This window comes from Equus caballus, chromosome 1, assembly GCF_041296265.1.
Source record: "Equus caballus isolate H_3958 breed thoroughbred chromosome 1, TB-T2T, whole genome shotgun sequence".
Lineage (NCBI taxonomy): Eukaryota > Metazoa > Chordata > Mammalia > Perissodactyla > Equidae > Equus > Equus caballus.
In genome coordinates this window covers 182320019-182337136 of record NC_091684.1, presented here as the reverse complement: position 1 = coordinate 182337136, position 17118 = coordinate 182320019, and positions in this window count along the sequence as shown.

Genomic DNA, 17118 nt, shown 5'->3' with positions numbered 1-17118 from the left:
TGCCTAAAAGCACAAGTGACAAAGGAAAAAGCAGATAAATTGGACTTCATCAAAATTAAGACTTTTGTGCTTCCAAGGACACCCTCAAGACAGTGAAAAGACAACCCACAGAATGGGAGGAAAAATCTTGCAAATCATGTCTAATTAATCATGAGTCTAGTGTCCAGAATATATAAAGAACTCTCACAAAATGAAAAGACAACTCAGTTTAAAAATGGGCAAACGATTTGAATAGGCATTTCTCCAAAGAAGTTATATAAATGGCTATTAGGCACATGAAAAGATGCTCAGTATTGTTAGTCATCAGGGAAAAAGAAAACCACGATGAGATACCACTTCAAATCCACTAGGACTGCTATGATCAAAAAGACAATAACAAGCATTGGGGAGGATGTGGAGAAATGAGAACCTTGTTACCTTGCTGATGAGAATTTAATTAGTGCAGCTGCTTTGGAAAACAGGTTGGTAGATTCTCAAAAAGTTAAACATAATTATGATATGATCCAGCAATTCCACCCAAAGAATCAAAAACATTCACACAAAAACTTGTAATGAATATTCATAGCAGAATTATTGATAATAGCCAAAAAGTGGGAACAATCCAAGTGTTTATCAACTGATGAATGTATAAACAAAATTGAGACATCCATACAATGGAATATTATTCAGCCATAAAAAGGAATGTAGTACTGATATATGGTGTAATGTGGATGAACCTTGAAGACAGTATGCTAAGTGAAAAAACCCAGGCATAAAAGGCCTCTTCTATGATTCCATTTATATGAAATGTCCATTTATATGAAATGCTTGTGAGTAGGCAAATCCATACAGACAGAAAGCTTAGTGGTTGCCAGGGGTTGGGGAGGGAGGTGAGGGGATGACTGCTAATGGTATGGGGTGTCCTTTTGGAATGAAGAAAAGATTCTGGAATTAGTGGTGTTGATTATACAACCTCGTGAATAAAATAAAAACCACGGAATAGTACACTTTAAAAGGGTGAATTTTATGGTATGTGAATTTGTTATGGGTTGAATTGCGTCTCCCAAATAGATGTCCTAACCCCTAGCACCTCAGAATGTGACCTTATCTGGAAATAGGTCATTACAGTGTATAGCTATGATGCAGCCCTATTGGAGCAGGGCAGGCCCTTAATCCAGTCTGACTAGTGTCCTTGTAAGAAGAGGAGATGCCATGTGAATACACAGAGACACACAGACATGGAGGGAGGACACAGGGGAGAAGAAGAAGGAAAAAAAAAAGACTGGCAACACATGTTAGCTCAGGTGCCAATCTTTAAAAAAAAAAAAATATATATATATATATATACTTTTATATATATATATATACTTTTATATATATATATATACTTTTATATATATATATATACTTTTATATATATATATATACTTTTTTATGTATATATATATATATATACTTTTATATATATATCTCTCTCAAGGGTTTTTTTTAAAGATTTTATTTTTCCTTCTTCTCCCCAAAGCCCCTGGTACATAGCTGTATATTTTAGTCATGGGTCCTTCTAGTGGTGGCACATGGAATGCTGCCTCAACATGTCTACACCCAGGATTCGAACCAGTGAAACCCTGGGCCGCCAAAGTGGAGTGCGCAAACTCAACCACTCGGCCACAGGGCCGGCCCCTCAAGTTTTAAAAAAGGAGTCAGCTACAAAGGAGTCAAGAGACCCGGCTATACTTGGCACATAGTAGTTGCTCAGTCTGTAAAGTGGACGTAGTTTACCGTGATGGAAGGAAAGTGTACAGGAACAGCGCCTGGCCTGTGTAGGTTTTCTACACCCTAATTTTATTTATAATCCACCCTATTTATTTATAATCTACCTTATCCTTGGGGCTCACCTTAGAACTACTAAATCAGAATCTTATCAAATGTTTTTTTTTGAAGAAGAAGAAGATTAGCCCTGAGCTAACATCTGCCACCAATCCTTCCCTTTTCCTGAGGAAGACTAGCCCTGAGCCAACATCCATGACCATCTTCCTCTATTTATAGGTGGGTCGCCTGCCACAGCATGGCTCAATAAGCAGAGCATAGTAGGTCTGCACCCAGGATCCAAACCAGCGAACCCCAGGCCACTGAAGTGAAGCGTGTGAACTTAACCGCTAAGCCACTGGGCCAGCCTCTAAATTAGACTCTTTGAGAAGGGGCCTGAGACTCCGATTTTTAACTAGGACCCATGAGACTCGTATAATCTCACAAACTTGGGAAATTCTTCCCTGTCAATACCTGCCTATGTGTAGTGTGCCTGGAAACATGAGGAAACCTTGTTAAAAAAAGTAAGTGCTCCTTCCCCCCGAAATAAATGCCAGAAAGTGATAAAGTGCTGAAAACAAACAAAAAAACCCACAACGGGGATATGAAAAGCATAAAGTAGATGTCAATGAGTCTATATTGATATAAATGATTGATTGAATAAATAAATAAATAAATGATGGAAAATAGACATATCTCCCATGTAGAAGGATTCCAAATAATTTACGTAGACATCCCACCCTCAAGGAGGAAACTTAACTCCCGGCCCCTGAGGCGTGGGTTGCACTTAGTGATCTCCTTGCAGAGAAAAGGGGAGGAGAAATGAATAACTTTACATCAGAGAAACCTTAAAACACAACCTCAGCCAGGTGATCAAGATTAGCATCCACACGAGAGGTCATGTGGATAGGATGTACCCTGGTTGCGACGTGATGAGGATGGCACTTCACCTCTATGGGCTTCTTCCCGAAACCTGTAACCCCAGTCTAATCATGAGAAAGACATCAGACACAGCCAAAGGGAAGGGTGTTCTATGAACAGCTGGCCGATACTCTACAAAACTGTCAAGAGAATCAAAAATAAGGAAAGTCTGAGGGTCGGCTCGGTGGCGCAGCGGTTAAGTGCACATGTTCTGCTTCTCGGCAGCCCGGGGTTCACCAGATCGGATCCCAGGTGCGGACATGGCACTGCTTGGCAAAAGCCATGCTGTGGCAGGCGTCCCACATATAAAGTAGAGGAAGATGGGCACGGATGTTAGCTCAAGGCCAGTCTTCTCAGCAAAAGGAGGAGGATTGGCAGGAGATGTTAGCTCAGGGCTAATCTTCCTCAAAAAAAAATAAATAAATAAGGAAAGTCTGAAAAACTGTCACAACCAAGAAAAGCCTAAGGAGACACAGTGACTAAATGTAATGTGATATCCTGGATGGGATCCTGGAACAGAAAAAGGATAGTAGGTTAGACTAAGGAAATCTGGATCAAGTGTGAACTTCAGTTAATAATGAAGTATCAGTATTGGTTCACTAGTTATGACAGTTACCACACTAATGTCGTATGTTAATAACAGGCAGAACTGGGTGTGTGGTATACGGCAACTCTGTACTATCTTCACAACTTTTCTGTAAATCTAAAACTATCCTACATTTAAAAGTTTGCTTAAAAAAAAAATCTGATTCAGAATGTCTGGGGTAAGATCCAATAATTTGCATTTTTAACCAGCACTTGTTTCTCATCTTGCTTCTTGCGTCTGATGGGTGTCACGAGTCCATTCTTGACAAGCATCATCCTATCTCAGATCAGCTCCCAATCTGGGCTTCAGCCTAAAGCAGAACAGCCGTGAGGCCCCATGACCCCTGTTGGCATTTGCACAGTAGGTCAGCTCAGCCTCTGTTTGACTGTGTTTTTAGGGATTAGTCAGAAGAACAGGTACTTCTGTCTCTGGTCACCGGCAGGAAAGGCGTGGTGGAATAGAAAAGTAGGTAGCTGGCTTCCATTTTGAGAGTAACACCCATCTTAACGAGTGTCAAAACACCTTAGTCACTGTAATTTTGCTGATGCTGCTCCCTTTACATGTGCCACTTCCTTAGGCTCCGACCCAGATGAAAGAAACCAAGTGCCAAGCACTAGCCCACAAAATGAGTGGCTGAAGACGGCCACAATAAACGATGTTCCTGGACCCTTGTTTCCAGTTGTCATCTCTCCAGTCTTGGTCCTCAGCTAGTCACATTCCTAATGCTTTCTCTGTTCCTTCAGAGACAGATGACACCAGTGCCTCTTGCAGGTGAGAAGACTGGAGCATCGGATGGGACACAGCAGTGTTTAGATAAGCGATGGCAAAATTCTAAGTATAACAGACTAATGATCCCTAGTAATTTAGGCTACTTTATTAAAAACTCAGTATCCAGGGGAGAAAATTAGCAAGAAAAACAGGGCAGATCTCAGACCTAGAAGGACAAAGAATACTGCTGGGGGTTAGGTTCCTTTGAAGTCCTGGGAAAACTTGTGACTATGAAGGTCAGGTCATCTAATTTCTCATCCCACAGTCACGACAACATGGTGGGGGCGGTGTGTGTCGCTCCATATTTACCTTTCCTCCCTTGTCAGAAGAATGTTGAGGCTTTTCTTCCCAGCTGCTCTTTCTCTGAGGACAGGGAACTAACACACCCTTCTCTTGGCGTTCACTGGACGGTGTTTCCGTGTCCCCTGCTGCAGAGTTGCTCCGTCAACCTGGACACATGGGGCTCTTCACCTTCCCACAATCCTTCTGTTTTCTTAGCCACTTGTCTTGCTCACTAAGCTTCCCTCCCCTTCGCTCACTCTGTTCTGTTCAGTCTGGAAGCAAAGAGATGATTTCACCATTGATTCGTAATGACCTTGAGAGAGGTCACTGCTAATTAGGAATGATCATATCTGTGAAAAGCACTTCCTGTGAGCTTAAAAACAACCAACCACAGCAGAAACTTGAGCACCTATTGTGTGCAGTGCACTGCGGGAATATGAGGAAGTAGCAGCACAGAAAGGGCACTGAGCTCCAACACCAATGGATCTGGATTCTAATTCCAGGTGTGCCACTGACTAATTTTGTCAGCTTGGGCAAGGCAGCCGCCTGGCCTCAGTTTCTTCTCTGCAAAATAGTTGAGCAGAGCGTGACCAACCGTCCCAGGGTGCCTGGGATTCCCAGTTTTGGCACAGAAAGATCTGTGTTCCCAGAAACCTCTCAGTACCAGGTAAGGCAGGATGGTTAGTTCCCCTCTCGGACAGACTATCTGAGGTCCTTTCTGGTTCTGATAATTCTGGATCTAAGCTTCAGGTGCTTCTCAAGCCATGTTGTCTGTGTTCTTTTGAGAGTGTGGACTGAGTCATGAACGGGGAGGGTGGCGGCTACGTGCAAAGAACTCCCGAGCTGTGACTCAGGGGGAGGCTGCAGAGCAACATTCCTAACATCTCAGGGGGAGAGGGATCAGCTGAGAATGGGACACTCAGGCAAGAGACATTCTTGAGTTTCCCAGTGGGAAAGAAATTCGAAAACAATTGACTAATGAGAGGAATTTATAGCAAATGTTGAGGCTGCCAGCATTCTTGCAAGTGAGCCAGTGACCTTTTAAGCTATAGCTACAACCGACTAGCTTCGTGGCCATCATCCCAATGACGGCTCCTTTCCCAGCTCACACTGTATTTAAAATTGGCTTGGCAGTAGGGCTTTTAGCGTCCTTAGATATAGACTTATTCCAGCACGAGGTCATATGAAATCAACTTTCTAATAAAGGCTTTAAAATTTTTTTTTTAAAAAACAAAAACAGAGCAAGCGACTGCCACTGCTGGTGTTGAGAACTAAATCTGTTGTCCTATTTTCATGACTTTCAAGAAAAGGATCCTCGGATGACAAATCGAGAGGGAAGAAAGCGGCGCTCAAGGTCTTGAGTGGATTTACCACACTGTAAGGACTACAGAGGCTGCCAGCTGGCCCCCAGCGGACTCTGAGGAGAGATGCGGCTGCCGGCAGATTTATGTTTAATTTAGAAGCAAACTTCACAATCGCCTTGTACATTTTCTGTGTGCTTGATTTCATTTTGGCTTTATGCTTAAGATGAACTCCTATTTCCATCTCACCTCGTAGAATAAATTTGGCCCAACTTCTGTCTCAGTGGTTCTTCTTAAACAACTGGATCCAAAACACAGCCCCAAATAATTACTGAGTGGCAAGAGAATGAATGTTCCTAGAGAAAGTCAAAAGAGCTAGATGAACACAAGCTATTTAAGGAACTCAGTAACAAATCAAGGATTCTCTAACTCAGCAAATGGAGACAGCAGTTATGTAAAGTCTCTTACCTACTCTTGACCAGTCAAAAATACAGTAAAATCAAATTAAACTGTTTTAAGAAATAGGTGCCGATAGTAATACTTCCCCTACCCAAATTTACTCCTGTCCCCTTTCTGTGAGCTCTGCTTTAGGAGAATCTAAGGCCACTAACAAAGGAAACTTTCAGCCACAAGTTCATGAGTTAATTATCTGGAGACTAATTATGACTCAGTGAAAAATCCTGTTTACACATAATCAAGATAGTAGTAAAGGCATCTCGTAGCATGTATCTCTACAGAAGATATTTCTGGCAATCCGTGGTCCACATGGGAGACACTGGCTACCTAAGAAGGCTCTAGGCATGTGACTGAACTCCGTCAGTGGAGGAGAGTCTGTGTGACCTAACAGATGGTGAAGAAGTTAAAAGATATGTGCTAGTTTGTATGGCAGGTGGCCAGAGTTCTCATAATTGACAAGACTGGGCCACCTGCCCTGTCCCCTGGCCTTTGAGTTTGTTAACTCCTGTCTGTGGAGTTGGGGGAAGGGCAGGGGAGAACATTCAACTTCTTTAAATCCTTCCTGAGAAGGAATTTCTGACAAAAGATCAGGTGACACCAGACAAGTCCTCTCGAAGCCTGACTGAGCCTGCGTGTGCATCAGAAAGATCAGACTCATCCAGGCTTGTGGTGCCGTCCTGCTCAAGACACATCTTCTGAGCGCCCACAGCGTGCTGAGGACATTTCGCTCAGAAGGGGCACATACTCCTCTCCATGTTTTTTTCTTGTAAGATGGAGAGTTGGTAGGTGTGGTGAGTTGATCAGAAAGGCTTGTTTTTGTCAGGGGCTGTCTTGTGTTCTTAGTAATAAAGTTACGTACACTAAACTGATCTCCAAAACTTGGTCATCAGGGGTTCTGTTGGCCACCTCATCCTGGTCCTCTGAAAGCAGAAGTTTGTTTACTCAAGTCATTCTTCCAGAGGTTAAGGATGAAAGTCATCACCACTTGGTTCTCCTCCAAGCCTCATGCAGATCTAGGCAACATTCTGTAAAGAGGGAAAAGGCTAGATTCATGGCCACAATAAGGTCTCCCACCCAGAACGTAGTCTCGCCTTGCGTTCTGGGCATCTGTCGCCTAACGTGGACGTGGAATGCTGTCTGGGGGTGGAGTGGAGGCCTATCCTGACTAGGATAATGGCATTTGCACTACGTGTTCTGGGCCCAAATATTCTAGGCTGGAGCACATGGCATTCCTACTACAACCAAAAAGCTTAAAGCTCCAGGCTCTGGACCCAAAGAACATAAAATGCAACAGAAATGATCTACATTCTGTCTCCCAAATGGGGACACATTCTTCAGCGTGTTTCCAAATTTTCCAGGAAAAATCAGGCATTTTGTGCTTTTTTTTTTTAGGTCGGTGATTTAGCCTGTTCGGTCTGAAACTCTTGCTGTAAAGTGCTGTTCCCAGCGGCAGACTAAAAACTCTCTGACTGCCTTTGGAAGTCGCAGCAATTGGTCAATACAAAGGTGAGGTTTAGGGGCCGGCCCAGTGGCCTAGTAGTTAAGTTCACGTGTTCTGCTTTAGTGGCCTGGGGTTCACAGATTTGGATCCCGGTGCAGACCCGCACACCGCTCATCAAGCCATGCTGTGGTGGCATCCCACATACAAAACAGAGGAAGACTGGCATGGATGTTAGCTCAGGGACAATCTTCCTCACCAAAAAATACCCAAAAAACAAAAAACAAAGGTGATGTTTAGCAATGAAACAGAAATGATTGATTAGCAAATTCTACAGACTGATCATCATGCCCTCTCCATTTTTAGAGATAATTATAAATGAAATAAGACTTCTCAAAAGATAATGTTGGGGCCGGCCCCATGGCTGAGTGGTTGGATTCGCGCACTCCACTTCAGCGGCCCAGGGTTTTGCCACTTCGGATCCTGGGCACTGCCCTGGCATGGTTCATCAAGCCACACTGAGGTGGCGTCCCACATGGCGCAACCAGAAGGACCTACAGCTAGAATATACAACTATGTCCTGGGGGGCTTTGGGGAGAAGAAGAAGGAAAAAAAAGATATTGTTGTTCTTGATGGCTATGAACAAGGAAGACTTTCTCCTTTCCAAGCACCTCAGCGCTCCTAAGAAATTGCGCTCGTTACCTATTCCCTGGGAATAGCCTGTATGGAGAACAAGAAAAGAACCAGACCCTCCTCCAGCAGTTCTTTCTGGTCCTGAGGTGCAGACCCTCTGAATATTTTTTATAAAGGAGTAGGTTTAATAGTTTATCTTGGCTTTTGAGCCCCGGCCCTGGATGATGTTGATGCCCATGAAGAACTGGATTGCCATTTATGAACTTCTTTTGAAGGAGACAGTCATGTTGCCAAGAAGGACGTCAACATGCCAAAGCACCCCAAGCTGGCAGGAAAGAATGTGCCCAATCTTCATGTCACCAAGGCCACGCGGTCTCTCAAGTCACAATGCTACTGAAGAAACGGTTTGCTGGAGGCATTTCTACTGGTGCCTCACCAACAAGGGTTGCCAGTATCTCCGTGATTACCACCATCTGCCCCCTGGGGTCGTGTGTGCCACCCTGCACCACAGCCATCCTGAGACTGGCAGGCCAGGCCGAAAGGGCTGGAGGGCGAGTGGCCCGCAGGACTCACCAGAGACATCCATGGACAGACTGCCGAGTCAGCAGCGGAATTCCACTTCAGAGGCAGATGTGGTAGTGAACCTGGCCAGCCAACTCAGGTTGGAGGGCATCGTTTTGTGTTGAATAAATTCATAACCAGAAAAAAAAAGTTTTTTAAGTTTATCTAAAGTCCTTAGTTTCATTTATCTATTTGTTCAAGCCTTTATAATTATAAACCTAGAAAAACTTACGAGTTCTGGTGCCTTATTTTCATTTATTTATGCCACAACGTTACTACAGTCCCTTCGAGAACTAACATTCTGTCTTCTATCACAGCATATTCTAGCACAGTATCCTGTTTACACATTGCACTCTCTTTGTTTTTGTAGATTATATGTTAGTAGATCTTGCTCGTAAATTAGATGATATGAAAATTTGTGACTTAGTTGTAGGGCAAAGGTCGTGTCTTAGTGACCAATATGGCCATATGTCTAGTTGGTGCTCAATAAATTTTTTGATAATTATAATAACCACTGCCTTTTCTCCACTCTCTGGACCCAAGCATTTTTGTATTTGTTGGTCACAAGCTTAATATTAGGACTCCTATCTTTGAGTATGATAATTCTCCTCTTGGGAATTTATACCAAGGAAATATTAAAAACAACTAGAAAAACATACACAATGACTTATTTGAATAATTATTTATAATAATCCACATATGTTGGAACAAACTCAAACATCCAATATGATGATGGATAAGAAAATTATAGTGCAGGGGCCGGCCCCATGGCCGAGTGGTTAAGTTCTCGTGCTCCACTTCGGTGGCCCAGGGTTTTCCCGGTTCAGATCCTGGGCGCCAACACGGCACCACTCATCAAGCCACGCTGAGGCAGCATCCCACATGCCACAACTAGAAGGACCTATAACTAAAAATATACGACTATGTACTGGGGGGCTTTGGGGAGAAAAAGGAAAAAATAAAATCTTTAAAAAAAAGAAAATTATAGTGCAAATACTATGGAATAATAACATAAACTCTAAAATTTATTTACATAGTATTTTAAATAATGTATTTATGCTTATTAAGCTAGATAAACAAATATAAAAATGTACAGAGCTTGATCATAATTATATAAAAAATGCAAAGCAAAAGTCTGGAAAGAAGTAGAACAAAATATTAACAGGATTGCTTATAGGTGGTAGAAAGAAAGGTGTGTCAATCAAGGTTCTTAGTTGCATACAACACAAAACTATCTTAAGTTTTTTTAATAAAAAGAAAAATGAGAATTTACTGACAGCTCTCATGGGTTCAGTGAGTGAAAGGGAAAGGAACACCCAATTTAGAAGACAAGCAGGAGTCTAGGCAGCTCTGGAAGGCCAAGGAGTCCCGCAGCTAGCCCCATCAGCCATCACGGGCCATCGGTCTAGAGCAGAGTCCTGGGGAGGAGCATCTCACTGGCTAAGCCAAGATCCCATACCTTGCTCTGGCTGCAGAAGGGCTGCACTTGAAGGAGAAGGACGGCGTCCCCACCCAAGCTTCCACTGTGGGAAGCAGAGCATTGCATCTCCCCAATGTGATAAACAATAAAGGATTTCTTCCATATAGGAAGAGGAGTCGAAAACTGAACTGAAAAAAAAATTACGGGCACAACAACTTTTTCCTTCTTTATGTTTTCAATATTTTACAAATCACTTTCAAGAAACATATATTACGTATGGACTCTGATAAACTACTATAACTTTTTTCTTCCTTACAGCATGAAGGGTAGCAGAATAATGCCACCCCAAAATATGACTGTAGGAGTTCAGGACATGCCACCCCCAAATTGCCACTTTGATATATTGGTTATTTCAGCTGTAGGCACTCGAAAAGCAGCAAATGCAGGGAGAGGCTTTCTCTGAACTTCCCTTATCTGCCTCAAGAGAGGTTCTCCAACAGGAACTCAGTTGTCATAGACCTGTCCCGGGAGTTTCGCCAACCAGGGAGGATTGGCTTCCATTCCAGCGGAGAAGACTAGAGTCGACGCCACACCCAGACACACTTTGTCACCAACTGTCATCCCTCCCATCCACTCTTCTATGAGCCCATTCGTCTCTCCTAAAAATCATTTCCTCTCCCCTAAGAGGCCTGCATCCCCCTCCCTCTTCCCTATTAAGCTGGTATTTAATCTGGAATTCTCAGACATCTCTCAGGGAGTCACTCATTTTTCCCTGGGTATCTCCCACATATCCGTGAGGTATACACGTTAATAAACCTCTGTTTGTTTTTCTTTTGTTTTGTTAATCTGTCTTTTTTTACAGGGATCTCAGCTAAGAAGTAAAATGGGTAGAAAGAAAATTATTTCCCCCCCACACAAGCACTGTATTAAATTACAAAGATCTGTTTCCAATCTTTAAGATGCATCTAAAGTTGGTATAAAATCTTTATCAAATTAAGGAAGCTCCATTTTGCTCCAAGCTTGCTAAGAGTTCTTGCCTTTTTTTTTTTTTTTAAGATTGGCACCTGAGCTAACAACTGCTGCCAATCTTTTCTTTTTTTTCTTTCTGCCTTTTCTCCTCAAATCCTCCCAGTACATAGTTGTATATTTTAGTTGTGGGTCCTTCTAGTTGTGGCATGTGGGATGCGACCTCAGCATGGCCAGAAGAGCGGCGCCGTGTCCGCGCCCAGGATCTGAACCAGTGAAACCATGGGCTGCTGAAGCAGAGCACACAAACTTAACCACTTGGCCATGGGGCTGGCCCGAGTTCTTGCCTTTTTAAAAAATCATAAACAGGCACTAAGACATCCAATTTTTTTCTCATTCAACTGAAATAATGATTCTTCTGTTTTAGTTCCTTAATGTGGTGAATTACATTGGTAGATTTTCCATTTTTGAACCAGTTGGCTTTTCTAAGATAAACTACTAGATTTTGATGCATGATTTTTAAAATCCTTGTTGGATTTGTTTAGCTAATATTTAAGGGCAAATATTTGATAACCATATGAATTTAATACTTAGCTTTAATTAATTTTTTTAAACCTGCAAAAAAAAGTTATGATTCTAAATTTTAAAAACCAGTTGATACACATTTTAAGGTAAAGATTTGTTAAAAAAAAAAAAAAAAAAACCGTTTTACAAAACCCAAGTGTTTCTGGGTTCATCGAATGCGGTTTCTCAGGGCCGGGACAAACGCTGTGGTGCCTGTAGAGCTGAGAGGAGACACACGGTGCTCTGGGCACCCAGGCATCCAAATGCCGAGCAGATTTGGGCTGACTTGTCCCTTCCTTCTGAGAACAGCGAGCCTCACCAGAGCCTTGTGAAACAGAACCAGTGAGACTATGCAGGAATTTCTGGCGAAACAGGACAGAGCTATTTCCAGGAATAGGTCCCTTCCCCTCCACGTGGGAGAGAGCTCTTGGCCTCGTCACTCAGGAGGGCTGCAGAAGCTGCGGGGTGACAGGAAGTACCCGGAGTAACTGGAAGGATGCCTTGCCGTCGGCACTCCGGTTGCTGGCTGAAAAAAGACACTGGGGACCTCATAAGCCGGAAGGTTTTCTGACCAGTCGCAGAAGGCTGGTATGCCCTGCCAGGGTCACCGTTAAAGCCTGCTGCGGGGCTCCGTGCCATCCTTGCCTCCCGCAAGGAACCGAAACCCTTTGCCTTTCCTCCGGAGCCAGGGGGGATTTCGTCCACCTCCCCCCGCCCCTCCCCCTGCTCCCACTTAGCAGTCTGAGCTGCTCCGTTGGTCCTGCATTCACAGGGGCAGTGTGTAAGGCGGCCTGGCCTCTTGCCGGGCTCCAGAACTCTGCGGAAGACTCGTCTCAGCGAGAGGAGGGCAGACGCGGCGAGATGGTGGCGCGCCCCAGGTCGCTACAGTAGAGGCAAATGTGTTTCTGGACTCCCGAACTGGCTATCTCAACGTATTTTCCAAAACACACCCCAGGGTTAAGCAGCGACTAGAGGCTCAAACTCCCAGCACAGCCTCACCCTTTGGGGCTGGTAACGTCGAGGCAGTGTGTGCAGGGCAACAGCCCCGTGCAGCCCGCGAGCCCACGCCCGCTCGGAGCAGTGCGCGAGAAAACGCTTTCCCAGCCCCAAATCTTAGAAAAATAAAGCAGAGAATCACAAATCAGTGACCCCCTGTGCCTCACTCGCACGCTGACCTGGAAATCGACAGTTTGTCTGAGGCAAACGTGCTGACTTCATGCGTTGCCACTACATATGTACATTTCAACCGCAAAGGACTGACAGACAAATTTTAAAATCTATTTAGAAAAGTTTTAACAATCTTCAGTGACAACAGTGATGTTCAGAAACAGGCATGCACATACACCATTGGTAGGAGAGTAAACTGGTACAACAAATTGGAGGCCAATTAAGTAATACTTACTTAAAAAAAAGAAAAAACTATGAGCAACATAAATGTCGGTTGCTAAGGTCCTGGTTAAAGCATAGTAATGCAAACACTAGAATAACATGGAACTATTTTTTTAAGTGTAGCAGATCAATTGTACTGTTGTGTGAAAATGGCCAACATACACTTAATTGTACAAAAAAATTGCAGAAGAGAATGTATACTATGTTCCTATTTATGATTTTATAATGGAATATACATATATGATATAAATATATTTATTTGTATACGTTTTATATTTGTTGAAGCATGTGTGTGTGTATGTGTGTATGCTTTTACAAGCATAGAAATGTTCTAGAAGGATATGTGAGAGGCTATTAATGGTGATTAAGGCCTGGGACCCGGAAATCACCTTATACTTTTCTTTATTGTTGCATTTCCTTACATGAGCACAAAGTTTATCATTTAAAATACTGATGAACAGGGGCCAGCCCAGTGGTTTAGTGGTTGAGTTCACGTGCTCCACTTTGGCGGCCTGGGATTCATGGGTTCAGATCCTGGGTGCAGACCTACACACGGTGCATCAAGCCATGCTGAGGAGGCATAACGTATACAAAATAGAGGAAGACTGGCACAGATGTTAGCTCAGGGACAATCTTCCTCATCAAAAAAATAAAATAAAATGCTGATGAACAAAAAAATTTTTAGTGTATTTAATAGGCTACCTTAGGGGCCAGCCCCGTGGCTGAGTGGTTAAGTGTGTGTGCTCCAATTCGGCAGCCCAGGGTTGCCCTGGTTCCGATCCTGGGCACGGACCCAGCACTGCTCATCAGGCCATGCTGAGGCGGCGTCCCACATAGCAGAACTAGAAGGACCTATGACTAGAATACACAACTGTGTACTGGGGGGCTTTGGGGAGAAGAAGGCAAAAGAAAAAAAAAAGATGGGCAACAGATGTTAGCTCAGGACCAATCTTTAAAAAGAGAAAAAGAGGCTACCTCAGCCACCACTCTGGAAATACAATCCTCCTTCCTAACGTTGAACGTCAAGAATCTCAGAGTTGGATCTGTGCTCAACAAAATTCTGCCTTTTGATGGCAGCTTTCGAGTCCCATTAGTCATTCAGGCTACTGAATCCCCAACAAGAAACATTAGTGCATCCAGCCCTTCTACTAGCTTCCGTATTTGAGTAAATCAGGTAATCCTCCTACCTGGACATGAGAATGTGTCCATGGTGCTGTCCTAAATCGCCACACGCACATTGTACTCTAGATGTTTAGATGTTTTCATAGCCCTTTCCCATGGGGTAACCAAGTGAGAAGATCCTTCTGGAATTCTGTTTCTTAGAGGAAGGAGGGCAGTTAGGTCCCAAGGTGACTCTAGCATCTTCCTCGTACTCCATCTGCCTTTCAGCTAGCCACTGAGAGACTGAGAGAATCAGGAGCACTGGGACTACTGAGGAAGTTTTCCCATTTTGTTGAGCCTTTTTAAAATATACCTTCTCGTTTCTAAGGCATCAGTTTCCTCTGTCCCAGCATGATGTTTTCATCATTGGTTACTTATACAATGATAACAATTATTTGTAGCATTTAAGTGTGCTCACTGATCCCTGGGAACCCTGATGATTTAGGTGCTACCATCAGGGGGAGAGGCTCATCTCTGTCCCCTGGCTGCCAAGGAGCACAAGCTCAGACCCAGGAGCAGCCAGGCCTGTGTCTGTAGAGAGTAGTGACTGGCGTCTGAGAGCTAGGGAGCACACACGTGGCTCACAGCAGGGCAGCTGGGATGAGGGAGGAAAGCTCAGCAGAGGCAGCCAGCTCTTGCCACACCTCGGATCCCGGAGGCTGCTGGGCAAGGGCCCACTATAGGATGTGACAAAATCACACACCTCTCCATGGAGCCCACTGAGCCACGGTGAGGAGCCAGGCCCCTTTGCGTCAGGCTCGAAGAAAGAAGGCTTGGGCCACCATCCACCCATCAGCCCAGCTTTTCTGGATCTGTCTTTTGAGGACAGCAGAGAATCCCAGCCTCGAGCTTGTTTTTGAACAGCATTGTCAACTCAGGTAAGAGGAAAAGCAGCTGGGACCCCCATCTGGAGGTCTCACACTGCTGCCTTTATCATTTAAGTCAGGACAGCCCAGCTCTTCTAACTATGCGAGAGGGGCTGAGTCTTATCTACACACTGAAGAGTCAGAGGAAGGAAGTTCCCCCAAAGGGTTTCTATCTCAGGATTCCTAGGTACCAGCTGTAGGACAACAACCCCCAAATCTGTTTGATTTTGCATTAGGGAATTTAGGACTTTTTTTCCTTTCCCAGGGAACAACTTTCTCACTGCCCGTGGTATAAACAGTATTGTGAAAACTAAAGGTAACAACAAACAGACAAATAAAAAACTAATCAGTTTAGGAAACCAGTGAGTCTGAAAAAACCTTTTTTCCCTCCAAAGAATATGTGTGTGTGTGTGCGCGCGCGCTATTTCTTAAACCATAAACAGGATCATATTATACGTTACGTCCTGCAACCTTTTTTTCTCTCTGATTTTATGGCTCTCATTTCCTTCATCTCTCTTCTTGCCTTTGCCTACTTCCACCCCTCTTTCTTTTTCTTCCATCCTCATTCTTTTGTGAAAGAACAAATATTTCAGAGGGGCAGCCTCAAAAACATTGTGTATGATGAAAAAAACCATTTTGTCATTAAGAGCACAGATTCTAGAGCCAGAGTACTTAGGGTTGATTCCCAGCTCTACCCCTAACCTCTCTGTCTCTGTTTCCCTCCCTGCAAGATAGGGGTGCAGCTAATAATAGTCCCTACTTCTGAGGTATGTGGACTAGATTCAACGAGATCACATTTAAAGCATTTAGAGCAATGCCCGGCACTAACTAGTGCTCAGTATATTTCAGTTCTTCTCATTTACTGAGAGTTTCTCTTTCAACGTTTGCATGTTTTAAAGGATAGCAGTTCCTTTTCTGGCTGTCTCCTCTTGCTACCATACCCTCTTCTCTTTCTCCTATTTCTCCTCCTATAGACTTCCTCGCCCTCTTTTCCTTCCTCTTCCTGTTGCCATAAATTCTCCTCCTCCTCCCCATTATCTTACGTGTCCTCGATTCTTTTCCCATTTCCTGTCGCAGCCACTGCAGACGCAACAAGCCATAAAGAGCCTCACCCCACCCAAGGTCACAGCCACACCTTGGACCGGCTACCATCTCAACTAGCCCTGCTCAGGCTCTCCCTCGGATGGCTTCCTTGGCTGGAGATGCACCATCAGGGTGCGATGCCTCAGCAGCCCCAGAGAGGACTCACCCAAGGGTATATGAGACTTGCTCCTGAGCTCCTGAATAATTGTGAGTCTGGGGACACTGTAGGGACTGGAGCATTTTTATACTTTTGCGACATTTTTGGTTTGTTTTTGAGGACTTGACTCCATTCTCAAGGCTCAGAAGAAAATCACTGGCATTAGGGAAAGGAAAGGGAACATGGTCGGACTGGCCGGCACAGAGAAGGTACGCTGTGAACAGTCATTAAATCAATGAATGGCAACTGCAGGAAGAGCCGTAAAGGAAGACGTTTGAGCTCTCTGTTGCTGCCAACCAGACCACCCCAAAGTTTGTGGTGTAAAACAGCAACGATCACTTCTTCTTCTTGTTAGTCTCACCTGTCATGGTTCTGGGCCTTGGCTGGGTTCAGTTAGGAGGTTCTCACTTGGCTTCTCTCGTGCAGTTGAAGTCGAATGGTGACCAGGGCTGCAGGCATCTCAAAGACTTCTCTCCCATGTCTGGTGACTGCTACAGTTGTGCTGGCTGTCAGCCGGGACCTCAGCAGGCTTGTTGGCCAGAACACAGACCTATGGCTCTTCACGTGGCCTGGGCTTCCTCACAGCATGGTGGCTGAGTTCCAAGTGCGAGTGTCCCTAGAGAGAACCAGGCAGAAGCTGTATTGCCTTTTCTCAGCGAGCCTTGGGAGTCACTCACTGTCACACTGCCATGCCTAGTTCCACGGAGGGTATATCACCGGAGGTAAACCAGCCCGTGTGACAGAGAAGAGGGGTGAGGCTCCAGCTCTTGATGGGAAGAGT